At 38.6% G+C, this 26,679-nt stretch overlaps 2 protein-coding genes across 19 annotated transcripts in view; one reads left to right on the top strand and one right to left on the bottom strand.

Annotated features, from left to right (window-relative positions):
• Window positions 1-26,679, top strand: part of TENM3 (teneurin transmembrane protein 3) — a 502,889-nt gene that overhangs the window by 255,545 nt on the left and 220,665 nt on the right. Inside the window, exon 1 of one of the 18 annotated variants that reach the window (XM_075500275.1) lies at window positions 769-788. The exons of the other annotated variants lie outside the window; for them this stretch is intronic. The gene's annotated coding sequence lies outside the window, so the exon portion shown is untranslated. Of the gene's footprint in view, window positions 1-768; window positions 789-26,679 lie in introns of those variants that run through there. 18 annotated transcript variants of the gene reach the window in all.
• The window catches only part of LOC142408684 (uncharacterized), a 64,672-nt gene that overhangs the window by 20,888 nt on the left and 17,105 nt on the right, over window positions 1-26,679 (bottom strand). The window lies entirely within an intron of this gene.

Below are 26,679 nucleotides of genomic sequence, written 5' to 3'. Positions count from 1 at the left end.
CGAAATCGGAGATGTGAGAAATGAGAAGTTTTTGCATAATTTGCATTTGAGGTGTTGCATCTGGCTGCAGAGTGTAAGCCTGTGAGCTCCCTCGCCGAACTCTTATGCTTGTATAATGGGAAAAGTATAAAGTACTTCTAATTATTATGCTTCCTAGAGGCTACGGTACCTGCTGTACTGGGGGGGATGTGGAGGAGATTGCGCTAGTCCAAAAGTCTAGAGAGAAAAATGTAACTTTACGACAGTGCAAATTATGCAAATAAAAGTATGGAAAAAAAAAATCAGCCTAGGTTCATTTCTAAAGGACTGTAAAATCCTTCATTTAAAGCTTAGTGTAATCTTCGACATTTATGTGGGCACCTGAAAAAAAAAACCCTAAAGCAGAGCTGTGATATGGAAGTACAGTGCTGCTGTGAGCAGCCACATCTCTCTCTGCTTCTCATTTAAAGTGCTAGCTCCTTCTTTTTTGTATACCTAATAAATGGTATGTGTAGAATATACAGCTGTGTCACAAAGTCATTCTGTATTCTTAAAGCTTAATATAATCGAATTCATTGCCTAAAGATGGTGTAGTTGAAGATTTGATCCTTTTTCACTGAAGTGAAAATACTTTCAGTAATTGAAAGCAGATTCACGTCTGGAGTTGTCCAAGCCAAGGTTTTCATTTTTAAAATAAACCTTTTGTTCCCCAGCTTTAAATGTTTCAGTGAGCCATCCGGAGACCTCTGTTTGTTAATTGCTAGAGTAGTCTTTAAGGAAGGATTGGGAGGAAAAAAAACCTGAGAAAGGTATGTCAGCAATTAAATTTGCTTAAATTTATAATGTCTGTATTCCAGTGCATGAACATACCGTTGCAGCTTTTGTGCCTGCTACGTTTTAGTTTTCCTGTTAATTCACGTGAATCTGAATTTGCACTACTCATCTGTTTGTAGAGTGTTTTGTTTTGTTTTAAACCATCTTAGCTCATGTTCACCTTATTTAGCCCGTTTGCCATGTTTTTAACAGTTTATTAAACAAAAAATCTGAACTTTGACGATTTGGGGGAATACTCATCTGCTCCAGTAAACAAACCTGACACTTTGTGGTGATAGCTCCCCTTTGTTAACTTTGTGCCTGTTTTCTGGCCGTTGCTGTGGAAAGCTTTCAGAAACCTTGCCTTCCGATATTTCAGCGATGGGGAGACAAACTTAGGATGTGAACTACCAGGCCCTCAGACAAAGACTGAGCTGCTCTCGATCTGTTTGTTACTAGCTTTGAAGGTAGAGAACAATGGAGGGAGAGGAAGGGAAGCACCTTCTCTCCTAAGCTCTCTAATCCACAGAATAAATTCACTAAAAAAGGTGTGGAAAAGTTACTGAAGATGGCAAGAGTCCCCTATCCGTTAGCAAGTGTATTAATTGCTTAATAGACACAAGGATCCTATTGCTTGATGTTAAATACAGGCTATCATTAAGATAAGGATTTGTACATTTGCATAATGGCAAATGTACAAATGTACTAAATAGGCTAGGTTTATTTCCCTGAACTTCTTGGTGGTGTGCGCGTAGCTGATGTAGTTCACTTTTGCCTCTTTTCTTTCAAAAGATAAATCTTTTAATATATCCTCAGTAAGTTCAGGTGAAAGTATTTGAGTAAAACCTGGGAAGGGGAAAAGTGTTCAAACCAGAACAGAAAATGTAGCCTACTATTTTTTTCATCCATCAGATTGGGGCTCAAAACTGTCAAGCAGCTCGGTAACTACAAATGAGATGTTACAAAATTTTTTGATTAATCGCTCTGCAACTCTGTGTGGAGAATGGCCTCATACGTGTCACAGTATAGTTTTTTTTTCTTTGAAGGAGTTATAAAAAGGCTATGTTACAATTTAGCAAGAAACCTACAGCAGCAGAACCTTTACAAAAACATTTAATGTTTAGGTGGTTTTGGCTTATTTGTCATTTTTACTTTCTAACCTTTTTGCAGTCGAATTAAGAACACATGAAGTAATACATTGCATGCAGTATGGGATACTTTTTTTTTTGCTTTTGAAGAAAGGCAGCTGACGTGGTAGCTGTCTAAAAATTGATAACTGATGCTGTAAAAAAAAAAATGTAAAATGTCATGTCAGGTCTATGTTTATTTTAAAGGTCCACAATAAGAATGCTGCTAAGCACCCATCAGGGTATCATGTAAACTCATCCAACTTAAAGAATTTGTCTTGAGCTGTATTCTTGTGTGTGTGCATCTATGAACATTTAACATGACTTGTCAAATTACTGAAATGATCTGATAGCAATTACAAGATCAGACTTTACAACTTTTCTTTCTGTAACTGGTTTTGCATCCCAATTCACTTGTTGAACTACACAAGATAAAAGGTCACAATACGTACACTTTATACAATGTAGGCATTTGAGCGGTGATATCAGAAAACAATACTGCACTGTATTGTTTTCCAAATGAGAAAAGACATTGTCTTTCCTATCTTTTCTGCATGTCTACAGAGATCTTACTGCTGGTTATTTCTTTCTAAATATGGCTATAGGCTTTGCTCTGTGTGGGTTTGAAAGACTTTCTCAAGAGGTAGTTACAGATTTATGCATTGCAGAATAGCAAGAGGGCTTCTGTACATTCAGTGATGTATAGAGAGATGAGGCTGTGAGCTGGTGGCCTCACTAGTGGTTTGAAGATGTATACATCTTTTAGGTTTGAACACTTGATTTTTATAAAAAATAAGGAATCAGGATGAAGCAAAGTAACTGCACTAATAAAATGCTTCTGTAGTTTTCCAACTTAAGTTAAGCTTTTTAAATGTTAGGGACAAATGGAAAGAATGGCACTTGTGTTCCTTTAGAAACCTTCACCCATGTTAAACTCTGAACAGAACAGGTAGGTGGCTGAAATATTCTGGATGAACAGAAAATAATAATTCACCTTCTTTGCTTGAGATTGAAAGAATTGACAATGCCATTATACAGGAAAACTTGAGAACTCACTGGGGGTAACAACAAGGTGTGTAGTCTTCTTTTGGGACTGGCTAGGGCAACCATTTATCCAAACTTGAAATGGAGATAATTGTTTTGTGTAAACTGCTATAAAGTAGATGGTTTATCAAGCAAGTCCTTTAAGTGTAATAAAGCGGTAGAGTTCTCATATCTGGAGACAGTATATCATTCTAGTGGGATCTACATGGGAAACAAAACACAGGGTTACAATTTTGAGACCTAGCTCAGAGTGAAAGGCTTGTTTATGACTTGTTATATATTGCAGAAAGGATTTTGCATAGCAATAGTATATGAATCATTGCAAACTTCAGGTATTTGATGTGGTAATCAGTGATGGTAGAAGCACTGATTTTTGTATTGGGTAGTAGAAGCTATCTTTACAGGAGGTTTAAATTCTGGTGTATTCAGAGTTCAGGAGTTGAGTCTGGATTAAGAAGTGTTACAGCAAAAGGTTTAGCCAAATACCTGAACGCTTTGAAATTTGGACAAACTACATCTACAACTCAAAGTAATGGTGGCCTGACAAAATGGCAAAGGTACATATTGTTGTCATTTCTGAAGAACTGCGTTATTGTAAATCTCTGATTAAATATGTGTAACAGGTTTTCTGCATACTGTATTTTCTGTGGCAAAGGAACAGCAATTTTTGCAGCAGCAGTAAGCTCACATATCTAGTATCATGTCAACAGTGAGTTATGTGTTTTTCTCTTTCTGATACAACTTACGGTTCTGCCTCTTTCTGGCTCTTGCAGAGGATTCAGACCTATACAACAATATTTCTAAGATGCTTAAAAGAAACCGATTTAGAAGAAAAAAAAGATTAATCTAAAATAAGATCTCTTGCATGCAACTACAAAAAGAACATCCAACAGCTTTGCCTGCTTTTTTATTCTTTTTGTCCTGTTTCAGTTGTTGTTAGTCCAAGTGCTATTGACGTGGGGGTTTTTTTCTTGTTATGAAGAAGAATTAGTGTCCTGGAGAACGCTTTGGGATGCAAGAGTATATATGAGTAAAAATTAAAGAAGGAAGTCACTGCTATTATACAATGGTATTATTTGGTCATTTTTCATCGTTGTATAAATCATGAGAAAGCATTACCTTAAGCTTCCAAATTGTTGTAACTGCCAAACTAATTTTTAAACTACTTTAATTTGCATCTCTAGTATAGTTGCTGACCACACACAAAGGAAAAAAAATGAACGGAAATGCCTTTATTAGAGCAGCTCTTGGTTTAATCATATAGACCTGCTTTTTCATAAAATATTATTGTACCCATGTATGAAATATCGCTAGTTCCAAATCTGCAGAAATTCCAGAGTTGCTAATTTTTGCAGAACATTTTTCCTCTTTAGTCAGAAACTGCGTTAAAGAAAAGACTGTTGGCCAGGGAGTCGTAAAAAGTAGCCTGGAAAGCCTTTTATGTTCTTTCTTTTAAATAAAACAGAATTGCCTTATGTAACAAAGTTAACTTTGTTAACCTTTTATAATTATTTAACCATTATTTCATTTTACCCCCTGCTTAAACGTTGTACATTAATGCAATAGACACCTGGCTGTGCTCTTAAAAGTTTATTTGTCTTTCAATTCCTGTGATAGTAGGGGGCAGTATATCTCCTTAATTATCTTTGTTCAGGGAAATGTTGAAAGGCCAGGGTAGTTAAACAGGGCCATTTGGATTTGCAATAAGGTCGAAGTCAGATGCAAGGAAAGTGGTTAAATGCATTATCATCTTATTGAGCACATCATCAGTAAAGTGACCTTGATGGAGGTGGAAAAAGCCATTTGGCTATTTTATGACAGCCACCTCTCTGCTGGCTTTATCCCTGCCAGAGAGTACTTCAGATAGCTTTATCACAGTCCCCTCTTGTTGCTTTGAAATCTGATTTTTCTTAATTACAGATAACGAGTTAGAGGCTGAACATTGAAATGAACTTTTCTAATAATGGCAAATTTTCGTACTTAAGAGTTTATCCTTTGGCTTGGGAGACGTAGAAATACCTCTAAATTGAATATTAAGGTGACCTTAATGTTGACTGTTACATACCTGCCTTTAAGGATCTCTTAGTGATGATCGTTGTTTTTTATTCATGCAAGCTTTTATTCTACTACTTTTTAAACTGTTTTTAAGTTACTGTGAGGACAGGCGAGCCAACTTCCAGCCTTAGCAGCAGGGACACTATTTGTTTTAACATGTGTGTATTTATGTTTTTATAAAGATACTCAAACCATGGGAGGCCTGTGGCTGAACTGGAAACAAATAGTTTAGAAAATGTATAACTAATGCTTAAATTCCTATGTCACTTATGCTTTGTAATGGCAGTCAATACTGATGCCTTAAAAGCTTACAAAAGTGAATTTCAGCTATTGCACGTTAATTTAAGTATTTAATCAAAGTACTCTCAACTGTCCATCTTCCCCTCCCTCCTTTTTAACTGTCTTTTCTCATTCAAAAATTGTTTCTTTCTTTGGTGTAAAACTACACTGACTTGGAACAAACAGTGTCATTTTAAATTTTTGGCTTTGAAAAGACCTCGGTGCTAGTTGTACTTTTTATAGTGCTCTCTGTACAGGCATTGGCATAATTATTAAGGGAATTTTAAAACAAATGTACAAAATAGAAGGGAAGATGATATCAGGAAAACTGGATCCAAATTTGAGCACCTTAAGATATAGGTTAATTGGCTGAAACTCACAGCAGAGCATTAAAAATTATTAGAGACTAGAGGGAATGATTTATAAGAAAAGATGAAAAGAAAGAAGAAAATATATAGCGTAGTCACATGACAGATCTGCACCGATGGAAGAACCATCTGCAAAATTTTTAAAGACCATGTGGACTGAGGTATATCTAGATGCAATAAAATGAAATTAAGGACCAGAAAAAATATCATCGGCATATCAAGACACATTTTGTAATGGTAACATCCTGGAGGTTATGGAAAGTATCTCAGCACACTTGATAGAAGTCCTATTTTCTGAAAGAACAAATATTACTTGTTTTATGGCAGAGTGTGGGGTGTGGCTTTTATACGTTTTGTTCCTAAGTTTTGATTAAATGTTGCCATTTTGAAGGTAGATGTATTTAACTTCCACTTTACGACCAACGATCTCTTACTCTTCAACACGTAGGTAATGTCCCAAGAAGAGAGCAGGGTTCTTCTTCCCATCATCACCTCTTGTCTTCGGAGCTGGAAAGCATCTCATAGTTGTGTCTCCTCACAACTTTTAAAGGAGTAAGAAAGCGCATTACCCCTGCGTATGCAGTACTTTTCTGGAACCTTTTACTTCAGTCAGTTGGGATTTTAAAGTTGCCAGCTGCCAGCAATATTTTGGTGTGGTCTTTAGCCCTGGGTTGTAGAGTCAGAGCGTGTACTCGGCATGAAGCGTTATCCAGATGGAGACAGAATCTCCCTTTTCACTCATGCCAGGTTCCCCTTGTTCCTCACAGACTTGCCCTATTGATCTACTCACCTGTATGATGGAAGTGCCCTTCACCTTTGTAGTATGAAGAGTTTTCTTACATTTTCTTTCTGTTTAATTATTCTTGCTTCCTCCTCAGCACTCTCCTGGTACTTAATCAATCATGTTCTGCCATAAAATGAGAGGATTATCTGTGTATGTGTGTGTTTCCATGTGCCCATCCGGAAGACAAGCCTTCTGAAGGCAGACACATGAGTCAGAGTTTGAAAATGTAATTCTGCCTTCTCCCTCTGTAGAACTTGCTTTTTCATCAGATAACTCCAGGAAGGTCACGCACAGATACGCCTGTCCGTTGTCTTGTAATGATACTGAATCTTAAGATCTCTCCCGTCAACCAAGAGACAAGCAGTGAGCTGATGGATCTTGTGCTGAAGAGGATCTCACTGTTCCTTGACAAGTGTGCTGAAAGCACTGTCAATATTTGAGTCTTTTTCATAGCCTAGAAGTACTTCAGAATTTTTCTTTTCCTCCCCTGTCTTCCTTTTCTTTTGCTCCTCCATCGACCATTTTGGTTTATGGAACCAGGCACGTATTTCATTGCAAGGAGAGTTTCTTTTTAACAGCTGTCCTTTCTCCAAAACATACAGCAAGGTTCATGACATTAAATAGGCATCTTCAGAGCATTTCAAATAGTCTTATTCTGCAAGCCCTGCTACTCCTCATTTATGTGAGATCCCAGTATTTACCAGTCTCTTTTTCCCCTGAGGTCAAGGAATCTCAAACAGACTTTTCAGACAGTTGGTTCCTCTCTGGATGTAAAACCCTTCTCCCTAGATGATTTTTTCTTTCAGTGGAATTTGGATAGTATTTCCAGCTATTCCTCAGCAGCTCTGCCAGCTTTTCACAGAAGAGACCTGTGTATTATTTATCAATTCTCTTTTCTCATTCCTGCCCTCCAGCTTTTACATTACCCCCTCATCCTAGTCCTTTCCACCTAATCCTAATTTACTGCTGATCAGAGCCGTGGCAGCCGAACCAGTTACATGAGGTGAAAAATAGAATAAAAATAAAAACCTACATCAGACAAAGTTATGTTTTTGCCTTTGAGGTAATTGGTTTTGCTTGCAGTGATCTCGGTGAAACTGGGCAGAGCTGAGCATTCTTCATCTTGCTTGTGTATTGTCTGCCTTTATTTCCTGTAGTGCGACTGTACCCCATGAAATAACAGGTAACAAATCAGTCTTTCTGAGTGTTTGGTTTCTTCTCTGCAGCATAGAGCAGAGCTTGTGCTAGAATCTGTTCTTTGATTTTTTTTTTTCCGGTCTTCTTGTATGCAATAAACTACATGGGGGTCTTTATTAAGAAATATGAAAATGTGCTGTGGGTCCTATTTTAACAGACTGAATTACCATAGTTCCGTGGAATTAGCTTTATTTGGTATAGTCTGTATAGAAATTATAACCTTTATTAACGTAATTTGTAGACTAAGCTGTGTTAGTCTGAAACAGCATATGCATGCATGTGCGTAGGTTTGCATTTTAGCCAAGGGAAGGAGTCCCCTACACTCAGCTGGTTGATGTTCCGCTTGTGTTCATGACTGTAACACAGTGACTCCTCAACATTATACCTGATTGCTGCCAGAAACTGTTAAAAGGTGTCCTAGAATTCGGTAGGTAAAAGGCCATGGATGTTGATAAATCCAGAAGCCTGGTAAAGCAGTAGTACTTGAGACGGATTGGAAAGTATCAGTTCTGTCTGCCTGCTGAGAGCTGCTTGCAGCTGTGGGGTGGTGTGCTGCTGGCTAGCAGCTATAGTCACGAGGCGTTCCCTCCTTTCGCAGGTTTCCCGAGTCCTGCGGTGTGCTGGAAGAGGGCAGTGAAAAGGGAGAGAAGAGACCAGCCAGGTGCCTTGCTTTTTCACTGTAGAGAGTAAAATTAGATTGTGGAGGAAGAGAGACAGATGCAGTTTTTGTCTACACTAACAAAGGGAACAGGATGAGGTCCATTTTCTCACTTGTCAAGGCACAAGCATCGCTGATGTGTACGTGCCCTTCCCCAACAGCCCGGGGACCTCATTCATATGACCTATTGGGAGCAGTCCCTGGTCCATACCCTTCCCTGGATTGGGTGGGTGTTATCTGGGAGAGCACTGCTTGTCAGAGCCCAAAATTAAAGCAGGAAAACCACTATCAATTACAAGTTATTGATGGTTGTATGCCAGTGCTTGCACTCAAGCTTGCACTAAACTGCTCCTGTTAGGTTAGTACAGATGTAAGCATTGAGCCTCAGGCTCATGGTAGGGATAAGAGGGAAAGAGTAAAAAAAAAAAAAGGCCCTTGCAGGGACACACCTGTCTGCTCTAAACTAATTTGTGTTTGACAGAAGCCATTAACACTTTCCAGCATGACAGTGCAAACTTAACTACCGTATGTCTGTCTCAGAATATTTTTCCCGCCACCATCCCAGTTAGATCTGAATTTCTTTGTTCTTTTTCTCTGCCTGGTGGTTTTTGTATGGGGCTCTCAGCGGGGAACCCTTTTCAGTGCGGTTCTGATAGACCTGGAGCAGATGTCCCCCTTTTCTTAAAACATAGCAGTTGTCTCCACTTTACTAACTCTTGATTCCACAGATTCACTTCCAGCTCTAGGGACATCCAAATTATGCTTTTGCTTCCAGGTTTCTTTGTCATATAGCTCTTAATTTAGGATAATAAGATCTTTTTTTATTGCTTAAACAAAAAAAAAAAAACCAAGAAGAGAACACCACACAAGAAGCAAATTTTGTGAAATAGCTGTGGTCTTCCACATGGTGAACTTGCTTCATTCCTTTGTATGTAGTGTAAGCTGATGTGCTGATGCAGGGGAACATGGTAACCCTGTCAAAGAGGAACCAAAGCTTCATCTATAATAAAAGGCATAGAAAATTTTAGAATTTAATATTTATGGTATATACAGTGTTTATCAAATCAGTGTAATTACATATCAGTGGTATAAGCAAACTGGTATCAAATCAATGTGTATAAATTTTATGGATGTTTTAACTGTATATACTTGTTTTTCTGGTATTTTATTCTTGTAATTTCCTGAGTCGTGCCAAAGAGAAGACCATAAAAGATACTGCTGTTACTTTCCTGTAACTTCAGATACCCATACTTAAAATCTCCACTATTGTGAGCTATTGTGTGTCTATTAACAGAAAACCTGGAAGTAATTTAGGTGCAGTCTTATAAGATAGGAGTCCTTATGTCACTCGGACTATACCTAGCGTTCCAGTGAGCTTAATGAACTCTCTTTCAAAGACCAAAAGTGATGGACTTTATTAGAACATATTATATACATGTTCAGACTTTGGGGGTATGTTAGAGTTACTTGAGGAATGTGTAATTAGACTTTGTCATACTGCTTGTGTATTAAGGGACAGCTCAAGTTCCCAGTGCAACCTGAACTTAACAAAGTTAAGAAACCTGTCAGAGGTCGCGGATGGGATCTGAAGTCTGCATGTGTGGAGTTTCTAGCTCCTATTGCAAAATTGGGATCAATGCCCCCCAGAAGTGTTCCAAGACAGTGTGAGCTAGTTGAGAGCAGTCATCTCTGTTGCACTCAGATGTCTCTGCAAAGACACCCCGGTGTCCCCAGTTCCACACTGCGGCACAGAGCTGCCTAAGAAGGCAAAAGGCCAGCATGCTCTGATACAGTTTAGGTTGGAAACCACTAATCCAGAGTGTTAGACCAAGATATTAAATATTAAAATAAAATATTATTATAAACTGAAATATTATTCACATTTATTAAAGTAGTTTAGACTCTTAACAAGCTGGAAGAAATCTGAAGCTTTTCTCCCCCCACCTTTTCAGAGGAAATTTGTATGCAAGCTGACTAGTATACCAAATTTCAGCCAGATGTGAATTAAAACTGCTAAGTTACGAATGCTTGAGAAACAGAGTGCATAGTGGAAATGACAGCTCTAGCACAGGAATGCCAGGAGCTGCTGTAATAACTTAATATTTAAAATGCAATAAAATCAGAAATAAGCACCTTTAGATTTTCATGCTTCAGAAGGAGATTATGACTAAGACGCATTGCTTCTGTAGACAAATTCCCTGTGATTTTTACAGCTACAGCACTAGCAGGTCTTCACATGCCTACAAGAGTAAACCAGTTTTTAAAGAGGTAGTGTATTTGAAACTAGAAATCAGCCTTTTGCTTTTTTTTAAATATCTTTATTACTAACATCTGTAAACTTTGAAGTGCTGTCTACTGGAGTAGAGTTCCCTGAAACAGGCGTCTTGTTTGTGTTTAATGTGTCTTATACCTTGCTTGGCCCTTCTCAGGTCGGGAACTCTTAAAATCTAAGGTAGCAAACTGTTTGTTTATTTATTTTATGGGTTATGGGGATGTTAATTGCAGGTACTATTCAGATGGTTAGCATTTGAGGATTGTTATCCTTTTCATTCTATGAAAGCCTTGAGAAAGGGGGAAAAGCCATTTATTGAGAGAGTTGTTACTGTCGTTCTGAGGCATCCTCTTCTGTCTTTCATACTCCATAATTGATTGCAAGCACTCAAATGTGGGTTTTTTTCTGTCATGAAACACTCTTGAAAGAAGAATTTGGAAAGCAGTTTTGCAGGAAGCGGGGTAATGGGAATATATTTTAAACTCCTTCATTCACATAAAGGAAAAGGATGTTTCAAGTCATTATTTTCTTTGTAACGTATGAATAATAAAATGCTACCAACACTATTGGGCAGCTAACTACAAGCTAATTTTATTGGATATCAACAGGTTACAAGTGTGGCTATGTTTCAAATCACAAATAAGTATAATATTTATGAGAATAAATGCAGTAAAAGCGGTTGTCCTTGCCATCCCTTAGAGAATATTGAACAGTTTAACCCCAAGAGACTTAGAAATCCAAACATAATGGGATATGCCTGATCCTGGTAAGGCACATTCCTCCTATATTTCCTAGTAAAATTTAAACATAATCTGAGTAGTAGTTTTCATACTTGTCTGTGACTGATGTTAAAACTTGCATCTTACATGTTAAGATGTTAAAACTCACATCTGTAGCCGATATCATAAATAATCTTTGATAATATGAGTGGAAAATGGGTAATAAAATTTTGTTCATTGGTAATGAATAGAATTTAAATGTGTAGGTCTCCAAGGATGAGAAAAATGTTTTCCTTTCGTCATTTCTAAAAGGCATTTTGTGTAATGCCAAAATTCCTGCATGAACAGGTATAAAAAATCGACTAGTCAGAAAGTCAGACTAGTCAGCTGAAATATTTTGAGTAGACAATATTTTTCTTCATGCTGTAGAGCTGTGAGAAGAATTGCAGACACTGGATTCTTGAATATAGCATAAAATGATCTTAAAATTGTTGAAGAATCTGTGGTTCAGTAGCCTATGTAAATTTACATCAATAATGTCAAATGATGCATTTGTTACTATGTGGAGTAAAAGCATTTTGATTACAAACTTAAAGTTTGTAAATACCAAAAATATGTTAAAACTGTGGCACCTTTTTTAAACTGTAAAGATCCTAACTGGCTACTGCAGATAGATTTACAGAGTGAAACAGTGGATTGCTTCTTGTGAGAGGTTATAAGTTTAGAATTATTGCATAAAACCTATTAAGGATATAATGAAAAAAACCGTAAGCTGTTTGCTCTTACTTCTGGTAGACCATAGCTCTTACAGGGACACACATTATGGGCTTACTTTTCCCAAAACATTTGTCAGCAGAGGTGTATCAGCAAGCCCTGCCACCCGTTCACAGGGGTAGAAGCATCTATTATTTCAGTGAAAGAATTTTTGCTTCCATAGTTTTAACTGAGTTCTGCTTCTGCTGCTGATGATATAATTGTAGCTATGGTAGAACATTTACTGGCATAAATGTGTTTGTTTAGAGGTGTCATTACTTTTTTCCCCATTTCTATTAGGAAAACTAGTCTACCATCACATGCATGCTCATCTGTTTCTTGCAGTTTTTATAACAAATAATAATCTCTAAATGGTAAATATTTTGTCAACTATTTCACATTATTATTTTCCCTGGGAACTTCGTGGGGTGTTTTAAACCAAGAAAAAAACTAATCAGCTACACAAAGGAAATACTGACGGTGGCCGCACACACAAACATTGTTAATTAAACCAAAGAAGTATTACCCTATCCTCCTTAAATGTAGAGAGTTTGCTACAGGAGCGCTCCAGTGACTTAAAATGGGTGCTTGCAGAGAGAAGCTGAGCATTTGCGTGTTACGTTTTCTCCTGCATGCATTATCACAGTTATATCCAGCCCTGAAAGTCTTACCTCCACTATACTGGCAGTTCAAACTGAGTTTTGTCCCTAAAAGTTTTCAATGCAAAAAACCCCTTCTGAGCTAAATCCTGGTTTAACTCTGATTCAGCTGGCTGCCTGGGATAGGGTGGAGGGTTGTAGTACATGGAGGAGGAGGAAAGTTGAAGTTCATGTTGCTGTGCTATAATAAGGGTGAAGTATCTGGATTTACAAGTTTATCTAATGGTGATCCATGGACACTGTGCTATTACTTTGTGTAGTACATGCTGTTTCTCAGGGTGGCTAGCATAGCTGAGAAAGGCATTGACGAAAAGCTCTTGTTTCAGATGTACTTGGTGTAGGCATTACTTGTTTCTGTTATGAAAACATTTTCTGGCAGGATTTGTCTGTGTTTGATTTCTTTAAATCATGGTTGTAAAAAAAAAAAAACAAAAAAACCACAGGACAAGTCCAAGTAGCTGGAACAAGGTGCTGTTTTTGAGTTCATGTAATTATTTGTAGCACAGTGAGCTGGCCTGTATTTATTTCAGAAATATGCTTAAAATATGTTTAAAATGAGAAAAAAATAGCAATACATCCTCAAGTTAAAACCTCTTCAATGCATGCAGTTTACATTTAATATCTTAATGTGCTATGCATTCATTAATTTAATACAAAAACACCATCTGTATAAAAAAGATCAAATAAAATAAATGCTGTTTTTTCCTCATATTGAACAAAGTAGTTGCCAGATAGCGTACAGCAGGAAGAGCAAACGCCTCCCCCCTCCTTCCCCCACCTCTGGCGTCTAGGGTACAGTTTTCTCTTGTACTCTCTCCTTACCGGTGTGGTACTGGGCAGGGTGATTTTTCACTAAGGGGCAGCTGGTTGTGTACTTCTGCGCTGTGCTTAACTCCCTGATTGCGTTTTGTTAACTGTGTTATCCGTTCTTACTGCCATGGGGGGACAATCCCCAAGAGAGATTCGGCCCAGTGTACTTCATGCTGGAAGCTCACTTGAAATGGCCTGAAGGCTCTGTGCTTTTTCTCACATCTTGTTCTGAAATCTTGCTGATTTTCCTACCCTTCTCCTTCATATCTGCTCTGATTTTTTATTTCCTTATTTTTTCCCCATGGGCTTTTTTGGTTGCTTGGTTGGTTGGTGAGTTGTGTTGTTTCGTTCCTCACCCCAGACTTGGGCTCCTTTTTGGCACCTCTACTGTCTCGCTGGAGCCAGCAGTGCTTTTGGCTTGGGCTCGTCTGTGACTGGACCGGACCACGTAGTTCTGGTTCAGAGCAGTGGCTTGAGAACTAGACATATTTTTTGAGCAATATATGCTGGTTTAAAGGGGAGAGCAGTAGAAAGGCTTGGGCACCTCTGGAGTTTCAGGGAGATGTGAGCAGCAATGTCTTCCCTCCTCCAGCTTTCCTCTCCATCCCTACTTTCTTCTTTAGTTGATAATTGCCTTTTTGTTAGTTTGGTTTAGTCTCAGTGAAAACTTGAGATTGTGCAACAGGCCCCATTCCTTTTCAGGAAACAAAAAAAACCTCTCGAACTGCCATTCAGTTCAGTGCCCTGCTAGAAAACATACTGACTTATGGGACTGCAGATTTCCATATAGGTCCTGCCTTGGGTGAAATAAGTGTCACCAAACAGAGAGAAAGAGCTGTGCTTAGGCTGTCCTGTGAGAGTTGTACATACTGGCTTCAGCAAGAGCAGGACTGGTTGCAGGATTAACTTTGACGAAGTTCCTCACTACTTAATCCACAGCAGCTGCTGATGGGGTGTTTGGTGCATCTCCTTTTACTGTTACTGCTGTTCTGCTCAGTCCTGGCCTTTTCTAATCCAAAGTCAGTATTGGTGTGGACGACAAGGTTGGCAAATACCGATTTAGGAAATGAAAGGTAGCTTACTTGCTATCTTGAGGAACCAGGACCTTGGTATTTTGCACTGGAACCTATATGTTTATGCTTTGCCCTTTCAAGTTGATGTGGGAGGAAGGATCAAATCCTCTTCAAATTTCAGATAATTATTAAGTAACTTATTCTAAGATTAAATTTGCATTCTTAAAGGAAAGCTATGAGCCTTGAAACGTTTCAATTAGTAATACTTTTTGGCTTCAAAATGCTTTCGGATTACCTGTGGGCACCTCTAAAGAGATACTGTGGAGGCTGTGGCTAATTATGAGAACTGCATGTTAGCATTGTAATTGGGTAGCTTTGCCTTCTTCAAATAATAAAAAAAAAACAAACCCAAACTTCTTGCACAAAGTCTGTGTCTGTGAAGTAGATAAGATGAATCCTAAAAGGAAAGTATTTATTAAGAATGAATCACAAGTGGTTGGCATATATCTGAGAAGTTACAATTTCCGTATCCCAATTCTAGAACTACTTTATTATTACTTCCTTTTTAGCTTCAAAACCTGGCCAGGAGCATAGAATGACTGGCATAAAATAAAATACTTGGGTTTGTTTGCAAACAAAGGTGGGTTGTGTGCTAGAAAATGAAGATATCCAGCTGAACTTTGCTTGCTTCCTAAATAACTGCAGTGTTGCATAGATCTGAATAAAAACCTCATACTTTCAATATCTTTGAGGATACTATTTTAAGGTGGCTTTCTTCTAGTTTCTAGCTTGCCATTTACTTGTAACTGCTTCTCAAGCTTGTCACCCACAGTTTCAGAGCAGCTCACACTGCTGCTTCTAGCATCTCAGCAGACCTGCATGCTACCCAAGGCTTTACATTTATTAAGCATTGCCCTATTACTCTGTCCTGCTAGGTGATAATATTAGGTGTGAAGTACAGTTTCTTCTTATGTCAATAAAATTTTGGCAAAGGCCCAGCCTACACCGGTAGTGTAAGAAATGCAAACCATAGGGTCTGGTACTAGAACAGACAGGTTCTTCAGTAACACAAATTTGTAGGGGCTCAGTTTTTGCAAGTGGAACAAGATTTTGTACAAGGGTTCAAATCCTTTCTATTATATAGGAGCTCCCCATATGAGTGTACTAGACAAGATTTTCAAAGTCTGTGCTCAAGGACAGGAGAGGATAAGAAAGGAAAGTTGTTTCCCCCCCATTACTACCCTAACTCTTGGGGTAGAGTTGTACTCTAAGGCTTGAGCCAATCTTGAGCTAAAAGTTCACTGCTGCCAAAAAACATAACCCAGAAGAAAACAGGTAGGGGAAAAAAGGGCATAGTTTCCTGTTGGGTTAGCAAGTCAAATCAGCTCCCCATGCAGATAGATGGGTAGTAAAGCGCAGGGGGAGCAGGCAGGAATGACTGGCTGGAGCAGGGGGAAGGTAGAGTGGGGTGTCCCCTTTTCAGCAGCAGACCATGAGAATAGCTCAGTCTTGAACTATAACTTCAGCCTTTGTTTGCAGCACTGATGTCTAATACCTGTGATCTTTTAAAAACCTGCATCGTATTTTGCATCTCTTTTAGCGTTCAGCTGAAGGCATTCATGGTGACAGAATGGCATGAGTTACTGTGGTGTGATACCTGATTTTGTGCCCCACCTCAATCTCTTGTTCTTTAAGGTTTTTTCCTTGCACTTGGAATGTCTGTAGGGCACAGGCGTATTAGTTAAACATGTACATTGATGGTTGCAGTATCAGTGAAAGTGAAGGTTTCAGTGCTGACTTGCAGTGTATTTGCTATTTATTTACTTTTCGGGCTACTCAGTGGGATATGAGAGTGAATTTGTCCTGCTCTTATTTGAGCCTCAGTATGCTTACTGTGCACATTTGTGCAATAGCTGTGAAGAAAAAATCACTACAATAGACTTGTAAACCTGAGCAGCTGTAGGGGCTTTCTCCGCAGAAAAATAAAAGGAGTCTATCGCAGTCGCCCTGTGAGTTTGCACTCTGTGGCTTGCTGCTACTGTTCCCTGGCAGCACAGGAGCACGGTCCTGCCTGAAAACCACGCTGCAGTACAATCTGGACTGCAGTCGGTCCTCTCCCAAAAACCCTGCCACGCAATCTCATCCCCCTCCTGCTTTCAGGGACTGTTTACTCCTTAAAAACACCTGTCAAAGAGCTGCACAAGGTGCATGCAGGCAAGCACTTTTAAATAACATGGCTCCTTTAATAGCTAGTCTTTAGAGCAGAGTGAGGTGAGCTAAGCTGCTTGATTTTCACAGAGCTGAATGTTTGCCCAGTTCCTCTGTAGCATACACCCCTAAGGAAAAATGACAGTCTGCGATCACTTCGGCATAGCTAGATGCCTTGTAAGTGTCATACAGTATCCACAGTTGGTTACTCACAGGTTATAAGGAGGCTGCTTTTTGTTATAACTGCACTGCTATTTGCTTATTGTTCCTTGAAAAGAGTAACTGTATTGCTTGGCTTCAGGTACCGCTTGTGTACTTCTGTTGTTTGCTATGCATAATTGTGCATGTTTGTAGTAACAGGTAGTTCCCTATTTCTATGAGAGATGATGAGGAAGTATTTTGAAAGAATGAGAAATGAAAGGCCTAAACCTTATTCTAAAAAAAAAAAAAAAAGAAAAAAAGCTTTGCTCTCAACGTACAAGTCTTTGCTGTTGGCCCCTCAACCTTACTGCTACGGTGATTTTAAAATCTCTTGGGCAAAATGGGACAGTGAACCAACAAAGAATTCATTGCTTGATTTTTTTAAAAAATTTTTTTTAGTAAACAAAAGGTTTTATGTTGAATCATTCCTGCTCTCTCCTAGCACTTCCTTTCGTGCAAGTCTGCAAGGGAGATGGAGAGAGGGCAAAATTCAGGGAAGATACATCATCTAATCCTGTAGCCTGCCAGGGAGGCAGAAGGAATGCATGCGCTCCCAGCACGTTCACTTATGGTAGTGCATCTTTACTATTTACCAACCAAATGGATATTTAAAAGAGCAGATGAATAGTGGTGAACATCAGCTCAAACCTACCGTGGCTGTTGGAAATCAGACTTATCTGATAAACAGTATCTCTGAAAGGTCGTTCTGCATTTTAGTTGTTTTGCTGCAGGCTCTTGCTGATTGATTTAAAACTTGTCTTGAGAGGTCAGGTTTGTTCCTTGGTTTTGTTAAGAGCGAGAGCTGTTAGATGTGACATGAGGCCGTCTAGCCTTTTTGGGCAGCAAATCCCTGCTACAAGACCTCCTGTTATCAGCATTACAGGAATACGCTCTTAATACGAGCACCTGTAGACCAGTGGGTAGGGACAGCACGCTGCCTCTTGGCATCACTGAGCCTGTACTGGGGGTTGTTCTGAAGCTTGCTTGAATGTTGAACGAGTGCATGAATGTCTCCATCTTGAAGTTCAGTTTGTTTGAAAATAGGCAATGGCCTAAGAAGCTAATTTCTTCAGATATCGTTTAGGTTCAACTATTTAATTAATTTTACTGATAGTAAATGAGAGAGAGTATGATACAGCAGCAAACTAACTAGCTTTTATTTAGAGAACATAGTAATAATATTGAGCAAAGCATTGAAATGTCTGATGTGGATCCCTCTTCTGCAAAGCACCAAGATACAGTGTATGTTTGGTGCAATATTTTGTATTTCATTGCCTTTACTGAGATTCAGATATAGTGTAAAGTTAAGAATATGCTGAACTGTTTTGCAGAATTAGATGGGAGATAAACACCAGCTTTAGTGCACCGAGAGGCACCTGTTTATTGATAAAGCTAAGATTACTATCAGCAGATAAAATTTTATATTTTCCACAATACTCTTCATTTCCCAATTTTAATATAAAGTGCTTTCAAAAATTGAACTTCTAATGTAATTTGATTCAGCTGAGGGGAGGAAACATTAAGAGACAAGAGAAAAGTGAAGAGGTTTTTTTGAATTTCTTTTTAACGTTTTATTTTTTGTTTAGCTTGTTTGTACTTGACTATTGGCTTGTAGTGAATCAGCCACTCTGTTTCTCCCTAGATGACAGAGCTGCAGTCAGGAGATACTAACTGTTGCTCCTGATTGAGTGCAGCATGAACAAGGCAACTCCATGTGTAAAAGTTAATTCTTAGTAAAGTAGGAGATATTTGTAAAGAGACTAGATAATCCAGATAAATTGCAGGTTCAGAGTAGCTGCTGCCTTGTACTTAATATTTGCTGAGAGAAGATTAGGAAACCAAGTTAAATCAAACAAGTGTGCTTTCATTTCTGAGGCTTCATTCCAGGCTAACATCGAGCATGAAAACGCTGGTTGCCATTTCATGGGGTGCAGGTTGCTGGATCCGTGAATTCTTACCAAGCCCTTTCACTGGCGTACGGGGAGTTTTTGTCAGTCAGTATTTCAGATATGCTCCCAAATCCCCTACTGGAAGCATTTCAGAAGTGCCAATGCCCCTTTAAATTTCTACATGAGAATTTTATTGTGCTTCTTTCTAACCAAACCTGATGCAATCTGAGGAGAAATCTTCCAATTTCTCCATCCTAGTGTCTTACTGTGCTGCAGGTGGTTTCGCTGCTGGTTCTCAGCAGCTTCGCAGAAACAGAGGTTGCCCTCCATTTTGAGGGGGATGCAGTATCTCCTTAAAATGGCAGTTGTGGAAGGGATCACTGGATGTTGTGTCAGCCCAGATTTTTTTTGTTTTAGACTGGATCAGAAGCTTTCACAGGCTCAAAGTGGCATAGACCATATTGTACAGAAGGTGGAAGTCCTCATCTGGACAACCATCTTTCAAGGCCTTTCACCAGCAGCAAAATCTCCTTACATTTTCCTGCCAGAGGCTGGTATCCCACAGGCAGTGTCCGTAGCCTCCTGAAGCCTCAAAAGGCTTTGATTAGTCTCTGTGTTTGGCCTGCTGTCGGTAGGACATTTTCATGGGGGCAATGTACAGCGCTGCTACTTTGGTGGGCCTATTTTTTTATGCTGTATGCCAAATACTGCCGTATGGTTACCGCTGCTGCGGCCCCAAATGGTGGTGAAGAGTGCAGATGTCGCGCCCCACAGTGTGGATGCTCAGCGGTGCAGGTTTGTGAAGTTTATTTTTGTAAGTAACCTTCCTTATTTCACGTATTCTGCAATTATTTTGTGTGTTACCTGTGATAACGTTCATCTGGTTGAATTCAGTACTTTATGACGTTCAATCTTTAAAATGCTCTGTCATGACGTAAATCCACAGAGAGTAAAGCGCGTGACAGCGGGTGTCATCCTGCACTGTTCGGTGAAGGCCTTTTTGTCACTGTTGTGCAGGAGTAAAATGATATATCAGTACCCAGCCAAAGTAAACTGAGTAATTTGGGGAACTCTAGTCTTGTTGCTTTTAACTGCCCTACTTGTGGCATGTTTAGTAGTCAAAAAATTTTGTACTGCTTCATGGAGGGCTTATAGGTGCCGTGGCAGAAGGATATGACTGAAAGATGGGCTTATTTTTGGAAATCTAATTATAACAGCATCATTTTACTTTCTGTTATTGTTGCCCAAGGTTTGTCATGTTTCTAGTGTTGCTATTAATGTCTCCTTAAATGTCAAATTCAAATTGCTGATGGTGATCATCTCATATCATATTGCTAAATATATACACGCTGTTGAGAATGTCTGATGTAAATGTTATTGCCAGACCCTCTACATATGCATATTAGAAGTCTTCTTATGCTAAATAGCTGCTATCAAATGTATACTTAACTATTTTCCTAAGTGGTATATGAAACAAATTGAGACTTTTTTCCAGGAGACCTCATACTATTGTATTATTTTAAATGATCTGTGATAGGGAAGATCTTGCTTCTGAATAATTGTGACACTAAATGCTGCTAAGTAAGAAATTCCAAATATATCTTCACTGATGAACTGAAAGCTAATGTCATTTCCTTCTAAATGTTGCTTTGTGAGATCTAGGTGCATGTGACTTCCACCTAGCAACTAGCAGTCAAATGCAGAAAAATAAAAAATGCCTCAGGGATGTTCTTAGTAAAACTTTATAACAGATAAAAAAAAATAAGTTGGCCCTTGTAGTCTGGTAAATTCAATACAGTTTCAGTTATTAATGATAAATAGCTCTTAATTTTCTTTTTACTGAGTCATTTTGGAAATGAAAAGTCACTTTAAGACATAGGTTCTTATAGTCCTTAAATTAGTTGGCTGATTAATTGTATGTGAATGACTACCATGTGCAGCTTAAGTTGCAGTGTTCAGTTTACTATTCCTTGGAAGCAGGATGTGCAAAGTTTTCCTCTGATATATATTGAATTTCATGCATTTAAGCTATTTGAAGTGTACAATATTTGTAATTTGGATTGAAACATCAATTACTTGCTGTTGGAGCTGTTCTTTAAACTCTTTTCTTTGTAAGAAATCACCTGTAGCTTCACTGTGTAAATAAGATTGCAAACATAACTGAAAAATGAGTTAGTATCTTGTTGCTACTGAAAGTGGTTGCAAATGACTGTGGAGATTACATGCCAAGGGAATAAGATTTCGCCTTTACAATGGTTTTGTGATGTTTCCAGTGGCCTTTAATATCTGCCATTATGCTTTTTTCATGCTTCAAAAGCAAGGTCTTGAAATTTTAGAGTTATAAATATATTTATTATATTCACCCACATCTGCGAAAAAAGATGTGTCTGACTTCTGGCACATGAATACATAATTGTGGGATTTCAAAGTGCTTGTATCTTGTTAGAGCAGCAAACCTTTGGATATCAAATATGCAATTTTGAAGAAATGAGGGATGCCATTTGTTTTTATTAAGCTGGGATTTGAATGTTTGGAGAAAGCATTGGGGGAGGCATTTCTTTTGAAATGGAAGTAATATTCCTCATTTGTGATGTTAAAAATATTATTTTTGGCATAGCTACATTCTTTATAAATAAACATAGGAATCTGTGCCTAAAAGAAATATGCTTATTTTCCATGTCTACTTATAACTTGATTTTTTTATTATTATTTTCATTTTCATGAGGGTTCCTGTGTAACAGCAAAACCAGAATTGAATATATTGCTCTCTTAAATGTGCCATCATTGCTTTGTGATGGAAAGGCCAATGTATTGATTACAGAACATCGATGCATTGAAAACTCTTCATTCTATTATCAAGTCATAAAGAAAATCAGTGAGTGATGTTTTTCAGGCAAGGAGCTGCAGAATACAGTTAAAATTAACTATTTTAGCTGACCACAAACAAAGAAAAAGACGAGGATAATAAAGCTTGGAATTTAGCCATTACCTCTCTTTTCATTTATTCAGTGAACACCTTTCCATCTTTTGTGCAGCTTTCCACTCTTGTCCTTTTGGTTATTCACATATTCCAAATACCAGACTTTGTATAAGTATGCTTTTATATCCTGAGAAGCTTGCACTTTCTACGGAAGATTAAGCTTTCGGTTGCTTACCTTAAATTTACAAAAGCCAGCACACTTGTATGATTTTAGATGTAATGTACAACAAATGTAGATGACACAACAGAAGTTTATGGATTTAGGCCTGTCTTATTTCCTGAACGATCCTCTTCACCACGAGAAATTTTAGTTCGCTTGTACATTTTTCAGTGTCTGACCTTGAGGCGTTTTGTACTATTTCTCTAATTATGCTTATGAAGTGGCATCTGGGGAACCCTTAGGGAATATTGGGAAATCATTTTCGTAAAGGTTGCTCTTCAGTACAGGATGTGTGAAGAATTAGTTCTTTTTTAGTGACTTGTGTTTGATTACAAGGAAATTGTATCCTGCATTTAGTAAGGTGAAGCCAGTGCACTCTTCTTCATGCAGTAATAGTGGTCTTCTGCTGTAAAATTAAATTAAGAATTCAGTAAAATGCATTCTAACTCAGGCTTACAATTTTAGTGCGTTTTGTGTTCATGATGAATATGATTATTCCTAAGTGTGTTTGGGATTAAGGATGGCTTTATGAATTCACCATTATAATTATTTACTTGATCCTTGTTTGGATGCCTTGTGTTTCAGCGTAAGCATGAGGATGTTTGTTTTGTTACTAGGAATTCTTGCCACAAGTCAATACATTGGAGGAGGACAAGCTAGTATGGAGGAACTGGCAAATATAGAGAGGTGCAATTAGAAGAAAAGGAAAGAAAATTATTTAAAGTGATATATGCCAGTAATAATAGAAATAAGGGGAGAAATTACCATATACATTAGAAAAATACATAGATTGGAGAATAAAATAAGTGTAGCATTTCTCTGGAGAAAGTTACCGAAGTCCTAGAATTTTTTTTAAGAGTAGACTGCATACAGCACTGAGAAATAACACATATAGAAGCAAGGAGAGGAGAGGGATAATTTAGTAAGTCTTTCCTATCTCTAACTTACAAGCTGTAGCCTGTAAGTGAGATTCAGTTGAACATGAAACCTGTACTGCAGATTTAAGTGCAATGTGTGCTTCACCATGTCCTGAACTGTGAATCAGGAGCAGCTGGGCACATGATGGCCCTCTTCTGTGTTGGGTAGATCAAATTAGGACATTCAATAACTTCCTTACATTAATTGCATATTAAAATTTTAGAAATAAGTGGAGAGGAGTAAACCTAATGGTAAAGAAGACAGTGCATGCATGGAACACATGAGAACCCTTGCACTAGAGCATATGGTGGATCACAGTTGAGTGCAGGCATTCTTTTCCTTTTAATTTTTGTTTTTAAGTTGCATAGTGCCAATGCAGACCTCTTCAAGCCTGCATTTTTTGGTGGGAAATACAGTCAATGGCAGCTATCATGTACAGCGGGTAGGATGCCAAGAGGGCCCTCTCCGAGCAGCTTGGACAGATCCGCAGGCATGAGTGTCTGAAAATCCAGTCTTTCATCTTTCTGAGCTTTCCTTCCCTTGCCAAGATTACACCTATGACAGCCCCACAGAGATGTTTGTTGCTGCTCTTGATATTGTTAATATTAAATATTAAAATTAAGTATAAAATATTAATATTTTAGTAGTCACACAAGTGTCCACACATCATTAGAGCCTCTTTGTACTAAGCACTTTTCAACAATATAGAGGCACAGGCCCTGTCCTGAAGAGCTTGTAATATAAAACAAAGGATGTATGAAAAATGGGGAAGGATGACTGTCACATATCTGTATTATATATTTTGATTTTAATTTATGAGCAAAACACCAAATATTCCTCTCTTCTCTTCAACCTAGCTGTTGGTTGGCTGATTTGGAAGGAGAAACTGCAAATAGATGTGGGTTTGGGTTTGCTTGCCCTTCCTTCATACTTTTGCACATTTCTGTAATTCATAAAAGCTTGTAGTTTCTCTTCTCAATTTTTTAAAAAATAATTTCAGATGCAATATTCAAAAAGATTAAAGAGAATGAAATTTATAGGTCACATTCCTGGCTGTTACTGTCTTATATTTTACCATCTAGAGAATATCCCAGTGCTAGAAAAAGGCCTTTTATAGCTAAATTTTACTGTCTTTAGTCAAATTGATGACAGTACAAATCGATTCCGGATCCGGGATCCAGATTTATTGTAATTGTTTGAAAACAGATGCTGATTCAAATTACTGCATTTAACAACTGGAACTAAAATGCCATTGTCTGGTGGTCAAGTGTTAATTTGGGTGACTTAAGGGTGTGGAGTAAATTGGTCCAAGGGGAGCCTCTGCTGCGCCACGTGTGGCCGCACTGCACAGGAGAGGCAGGGGGGCAAAGGCATGAGTAGGACATTGCGACAGGATGCTCTCTCTGCAAACTGGCTTGCTTTGGTGAGCTGGGGCTTTGGAGAGCCCCGTCCAGGAGGATGCTCTGTCCATCAGGGCAGAGAGGCAGAAGTTGGGCTGTGGTTGCTTGGCAGCGATAAGGAAGAAAATTTGTCATATAGGTTAAGATTACCTGAGGCCAGCCAGTTTTTTGTGATTTCTTTATAGTATCGGCTGAGCAGAAGCGGCTCTGGGAAGACAAATTCTTTAATTTGTAATGACTTGTGAGGATTATTATGGTCCCCAATGCGCAAGGCCCAGCAGTGCACTTTGACCAAGGATCTCCCTCACAGAAGAACCGCCCAGTTCATTCATACAAAATATGCACACAATAGAAATATATACACCAACCCCAGTAGGAAATATCACAGACTGGTAGGACGTGGGCCTTGAAAGGGCAGCAGAGACTGTGGCTTTCATTAGGATTTCTCCTACTACTGAAGGAGTACCTGAATGTACAGAGATGGGGGAACCTCCTGCGTGGGCATCTGGCACAGCTGCTGCTTAGAGGCAGGTAGATGATTCACTTCTGTGTTTTAGCCTTCTTAATCTGACTTTGTTATCTAGCCCAGATATGCTTGTGTCTACTTCTGTGTGCATGTGGCTTTGAAGGTTTGGTCCTTCTGTGTCTCCTTGCTTGGGATTCCTTACTTACAAGAACTCCACCTCCCCCCCGCCCCACCCCCGCAGAAAGAAAGTGAATCAGCCTGCTCCATAAAATTAACAGTATTACAGCTTGTTTCCTTTTGTGTTGTTACAACAGTATCAAAAGTTCCTGACCAGTCTCCTTGGCCTGCTGACCGGCATGTCTGTTTTGTATGGCACTCCAGCCTCGTTGCTTTTGGTCAGAAAGGGACCCAATCCATCCATACTTCTGGCTTTTCTGTATGCTCTGTTTAATGTTCTGTGGGGGTTTTGAATTCATTTCCTCCCACTAACCTTAACCTGTCATATCAGTGCTGTAAAAGTTCATAAAAGTTCATAATTTCTTGAAGTATTTCTGCTTCCTGTGAAGCCTAAATATGAAAAAGTGATATTTTAAATACTGTGTCTTACTCTAGCTACTGGCTATATATTTTCCACATATTAGTATTTCTAATGTTGGCTCTGCTTTAGAACTGTTTGTGGTTTTTCTAATGATCTAACCTTTTTTTAAGATTAAAATGGTCATCTTGTCCTGTATATAGCAACTACATAGCGACATCTCTTTTTACATGAAATATATGTCGGCATTTTGTATTCTGTGTTCATGAATAAAGTGTCTTACTTCATGAAAACACTAGTTAGTGTTTAAGTGCTTTGTTTATTTGGGGCTTCTAAGCATTACACGTTTTCTAATCTGTTTGCTTATGATTGATTACATGAGACCATGGTATTTTTATGAAGTCTTGCATTGACTTACATATGTACATTATTGCAAAGCTCATAGTTTTGTGGTCTCTTTTTTACTGCCACAGTCCTTGAAATAAATCAATGGGAATAAGGTTTAAATCTGTGTGATGACAAATAGGACTGTGGTGTTTTCAAATTGATGTCTTCTCAAAGCAAAACAGGCATGACCACTCTGTCCAGCAAAGCAGTGTGTTAGCCACACTAGCTCATCATGGTGTCACTCTTCTTCCATGCTTCTTTACTTCAGTTTCCATGACTGATCATCATCATCATTTTATAATCATTTTTAAGAATGTGCACGGTCCAACTTCTCTGGCTCTTTTTATTATTCCTGTTACTACAATCTTATACAATTCCATCCTGTCCTTCATGTGTTTCCAGCTTGTTCTTCTCATCTCTGCACAAGCTAGCGTTCCTGAACTCTACAAAGTACGGCAGAGCTCACAGGAAGCCCATCACTCTTTTGTAGCTGTTGAGACGCAAGGTGTTGATTCCCTCAAACATTATTTACATCTTGTGTTGCTGCCCCTTGCGCTTTCTCCATGGTGGAGTCTTCCTCTGCCCCCTTCCACACTCCTGGCAATACATGAACTTTGTGTTCGTGTATTTGTTAAATAGCTGGAACAGGGAGCTATAAAACAATTCCAGTGAACTTTGTGCTCTTGACATACGCTCAGTCACTAGTGCCCTAAGGGATATCTTCTTGGAGCTTTTGTTTCCTCTTTCAGAGTTAATCAGACACATAAAGACTATTTTGTCTCGAGACCTACAACCACTGAAAAGCAGCAAAGGATCAGCACAAATCACTAAACTTCTTATGGCATATAAGACTTGGTCATCTCATTAAGTATTTATGTATGCTCTCTTTTTTTTTCCTGCAGCTGTCATATTTCTCAGAGGGGACACAGACCTTATCCACATCCACTTGCTTTTATGTCTCTTTGTGAAGCTGCAATGGGAAGCTCAATCTTTTTTTTAGTGAGT

The sequence above is a fragment of the Mycteria americana genome, chromosome 4 (assembly GCF_035582795.1).
Source record: "Mycteria americana isolate JAX WOST 10 ecotype Jacksonville Zoo and Gardens chromosome 4, USCA_MyAme_1.0, whole genome shotgun sequence".
NCBI classification, from domain to species: Eukaryota; Metazoa; Chordata; class Aves; order Ciconiiformes; family Ciconiidae; genus Mycteria; species Mycteria americana.
The sequence above is the reverse complement of the archived record's forward strand: the minus strand, read 5'-3'. Positions and strand labels throughout refer to the sequence as shown.